Source organism: Myotis davidii, unplaced genomic scaffold (genome assembly GCF_000327345.1).
Source record: "Myotis davidii unplaced genomic scaffold, ASM32734v1 scaffold137, whole genome shotgun sequence".
Lineage (NCBI taxonomy): Eukaryota > Metazoa > Chordata > Mammalia > Chiroptera > Vespertilionidae > Myotis > Myotis davidii.
The window spans coordinates 957,496-962,468 of NW_006288719.1; positions in this window are offsets into that span (position 1 = coordinate 957,496).

Sequence of the window (4,973 nt, forward strand, 5' to 3'; positions counted from 1 at the left end):
TCTCTCTCTCTCTCTCTCTCTCTCTCTCTCTCTCTCTCTTCTCTTCCTCCCTCCACTCTCTCTAAAAATTAATAGAAAAACTCCATGAACCACAGGAGGTTATTGTCGTGGGGTGAGTCTTGCACAGGAAAGGGTTTGATAGTAGAACCAACTGTCTGAAAACATTTATGGAAATTTTGAAGATCTTCCAATTTGAGAGAACATCATATATTTTATTTTATTATCCATTTCCTTCTATTTTCTTCATAGTCTTAAAAGTAAAGAGACCAGATTTCATAGGGTTAGAAACCACCTGTGGAGAGGAAAGTCAAGCAGAACAGCCCACAGAAATCAGCGAACATAAGGAATGAGTTGCTAGGGAGGTGACTGTGACAGAGCACATAACCAGTGTGGTTGACAACACCTACAGAATGCTATTTCTAGAGATGCAGGGATGGCGGAAAGTGGTAAGAGGAACAGGAAGCCAAGTGTGGGATGAACCAAAAACACTCAGGAGGGCCTTTCCTGTTCCTGAAATTCCTTCAGAGACTCTCAACATTGGATTTACCTCTTTTTACAACGGCTGCTTCTCAGTATCTACATTAGTTTTCATCAACACTTTTCAAATGCAAATATCTCTTTGTTGTCCCTCAGAATGGCCCATTTGGGAGAAGAGTTTGGGACAGGTGCCTTCATATTCACCTTCTTAGCAGCACTGAGAGCTGTGTATCCAAAGCTAAAGCCAGCTCACGGAGAGCTCTGAGAGGATAACAAATATGTATCTATTGGGGGGGAGATTGGGGAGGCAGGGTGGTACCTGGCTTGCCTGAGGAACAATGCCTTTGTAGAAATTATTAAAGGAAATAATTTCTCCAAGAAATAAAACCCTGTGCAAGAGCACATGGCTTATGGGCAGAGCAGAAACTGAGTTTCAGCCCCAGCTCCCCTTGGCAGTCTGTCACACTTATGTGAGGCACAACCTGAACAATCACATAGGATTGTTGTTCACATGGTGGCTATGCAGCGTTTCTCCTGCTCCTCCCATGCACTTCCCATGGTGGGTCCTTTGAAAACAAAGAGGTCTTCCTCTTTCTTCTACTGCAGGGGTCCTGACTCACAAGAGTGTCAGCTGGGGACTGCAAAGCTGTAACCAACCATCAAAATGGGCTGAACTAAAACATGCCCTTTCTTTCAGCTCCAGCCTTGCCGCCTAGTGAACTGAATTTGGGCCAACTATTTCACCTCGAGGGATTTTGTAGATTGCAGCAGTGGCCGTAATTCTTCGCAGTGCCTTCCACCTCTGAAATATGAGGCTGCCATATGACTTGTTTTGGTCAATGGAATGCATTGGAAGCAATGTGATGCCAGTGCTAAATCTGGGCTCAGTAGGCCCTTCACACTTCCACTCAATCTCAAAACGCTGCATAGCCACCCTGCGAACAATCTCTGGTTAGCCTGCTGGGAGATGAGAGACCATGTGGAGCAGACGTGAGCTACCTCACCTGAGGCCCTCCTAAACCAGCCAGTCCCCAGCTGACCTAGCAGCTCACCAGAGATCCACAAGTGATCCCAGCTCAGTCTAAGAGAAATAAAAATCAGAGGACAGCGTAGTTTGCCAACCAGCAGAATCTTGAGCTAAATAAATGACTGCTGTTTTATGCAACTAAGTTTTAAGTGATTTCTTACATGGTGGTATAAAATTGATGCATGGGGCCATTGCTTCACTTGAAATTTGAGGCTTAATCCCTATGTTTCATTCTAGTTAGAAAAATCTAAGACAACAATAAGTTGTCCAACCCAGTTACCACAATGCTATCTTCTTTTTATTTATTGGAATTTTCAGAAAGGAAGGAAACAAGATTGGCAGTAGCAGCCTTCCAGGCTCCTATCATGAACTTCTTTCTCCATATCTTAACTGTCCAATAAAAAAAATAAGCCTGGAGTTAGGTAAAGAGAGATGTTCTTTGAAAGGATTATTGAAAGAGGGAAGGAGAGGACTATTACAATTTGAAGACTATTGCATTAGAAAGAATGCTCTGACCATGAGATCTGTGTCTCAAAAGTCAAGCAGAAAAGGGCTTTTCTTTTATTTATACGGACGAATGAGTAAGGCTAGAAGAAACGAATGTGGGTAAGTGGATGAAGGGATGGAGTGATGAGACAGTTGACCAGGGAATGTTTTCCCTGTGGTCAGTTAATGCTCAGGACATTCAAGAAGGGCTTTTATGCTAGTTCAGGCTGATTTGGGGGTGGAGGGGGAAGGGAGTATCCAAGTTCAAAGGCCTGTAGAAAGGAGAGAAGTCTAACTAATGTTTGGTCAAATCAAGGTAGCAGGTATTTTGTCCAGGTTGACCAGTGGGTACAAAGAGCTCGGCTTATCACTTATGAGATGAAGAATGGGAATTTGTTGTGTGTACGTCTGACAGTGTCATAGATAAACAAAAGGAACATCCATGAGTCTTACCTGAGTTATGTAAGAGAAATTCTTTGCAAAAAAAAAAAATTCCCTATGTACAAAAGGATGGGGGGCTGGAAGGGGTGGGAAAGATCTCTTAACCAGCACTGCTTTCTAGGAGCACAAAGCTCAAGTAAAGGTCAACACTGTCATATTTGACTTACCCAGGCCTGTTCATTCAGCCTATTCCCTCACCTGTGGACAAACTTGAGAAAATGAGAATTTCTCCCTCAAAAGTTTGGAGGCTCTTTTCTTCATTTGCTCATGTCAGTAACTGATCACCCTTTGGTACTTCCTCCTTTGTTAATTATCCCTTCTGTAAGTCGTCTATATATATAAAACCCTAATATTCAAAAAGACCAAATGGCAGAACAACCGAACAATTGAACAACTAAACAACTGAACAACCGGTCCGGTCGCATGATGTGCACTGACCACCAGGAGCGCATGCCGAACGTGGTGGGTGTTGGCCAGAGTGTGATGGTGGAGCAGGTGAACAGGGACCTTAGACCAAGGCGGGACACCAGTTGCTGCCATTGGGGTGAGCCTCTGATGGTTACTGAAAATTCTTTGCTCTCATGTGCTCACACCTGCTGCCAGTGCTGGTCATGCTCGCACCCACTGCTGGCACTGGAGCTGCTGCTCGCACCTGCTGCTGGTGCTCAGCACCGGCCTCCATCACTCAGCGCTGTCAGCAGGTGCAAGTGGCGGCTGCTGGCCCTGATCGCCCCTGAGGGCTTCTCCACCTCCCCCTGCTCCTCAGGGGCGAAGCAGGCAGCAGCCACCACTCGCACCCATTGATGGTGCTGGCCCTGCTTGCACCTGCTGCTGGCGCTGGCCCCAATTGCTCTGTGCCATCAGCAGGTGCAAGTGGGACTGATGCAGTCAGCATGTGGGAGCGGCAGGAGCAGGGGGAGCAGGGCTGCTGGCAGACAGGGCAGGGAGGGGACTGGGGCCATGGCAGGAGGGGCCTAGTGGGGGCATGGAGGATGGGTTTAGACCCACCCCTGTGCCCATGGCAGCCTCGCAGCCCACAGTTCCTTTCAAGGTACACAAATTCATGCACTGCGCCCTTAGTTGGGTTATATAAATCCCTAGATGTTAAACATATATTTAAGCCCTGTGGAGGTGGAAGTAGAGCTAGAAATAGGTATGCAAGACATACCATAGAAGCCTAACCAATGTTTAGGACAATCTCCTGTAACGCTCTCTGGTTCACCAGCACTTTATTTTGAGTTCCTCAATGCTAGCTTCCTAATTTTCCATGGGTAAATGGAAACTTTGAACACAGTTTTTTTGTTTTGTTTCAGTTTTCAGGCAACTAGATAATATTTCTCAGTCCTAGAATAATAACAAATACCCTTAGCTGGAGAGGCCTGCAACGATATTACTGCCGGTCATGTTTGCTCAGCTCAGCAATGCAGAACCATGTCAAAGGCAGTAAGACCACACACCCTCTCACCTCCACACTCAGCCCTTCTCCAGTCCAGCCTCCACTTGGATGCATGATTGACATTCCCAAAGCATGAATCCAGTTATGTCCCGCCTCTCTTCAAAGACCTTGAACGTTTTCCCTCCACCTACGCAATGACTAAATTATTTTAGTTAAGGATCAAGACCTCTCTAAACTGGTCCCAATCCAACTTTTCAGCCTTATCTCTCATTAACCTTTTATACCTACACCTCATGCACTCATATTATCCTTTATAACTTCCATTGACTTTTATGCAATACTAAAAATATAGAACCACACTCATATGAATACATATGGTGTGATGATGTCTTTTTTAAAATGTAATTATCAAAAGAAGTAAATTGCCTTATTTGCAGATCTATGTAAAAAGTGTATAATTTAGAATAGATAGATCATCTTTGTCCAGGGAGAGACATGTCCCAAAGCAGACAAAACAAACACACCATCTATCCTCAGTGGTCTTTCAACCTACAACATAAATTATTAAACAAATGAATACACTACAAATATTGAGCTAGAACAATGTTTGACTAAACAGATGATAAGTTTTCAGCATTGCATAGTGTACAGCATAGGTTAAGGGCATTTTAGGGGTGAGTGGGAGGAAAGTTGACAGAGTTTCTCAAATATTGTTCAACAAATGCACTTGAAAGTAATTGACTGTAATTTGAGCCAGCATTCTTCTAAGGTAGTGTAACACAATTCTTTGTAATAGCTGATCTTTGTTCATACTTACGCAAAAAGGAACTCTTTGAGTACTTAGTCTTCAGCCTGGACACAAAGCAAATGTCTGAAACAACTGCTGAATTGAAATCCTTAATCAGAGTGTGTACAACAGATAGGAACATCTCCAACCTGAATACATGACTTGACTAAAGCCTTAGAAAATCCAATGAAATTGGAGAACGTGAAACCACAAAATCCTAGAAGTAACTATAAGCAGCAAAATCTCAGACATCTCTCATAGCAATATGTTTGCAGATACATCTCTTAGGGCAAGGGAAAATAAACAAATGGGACTATATCAAAATAAAAAGCTTCTGCACAGCAAAAGAGACCATCAAC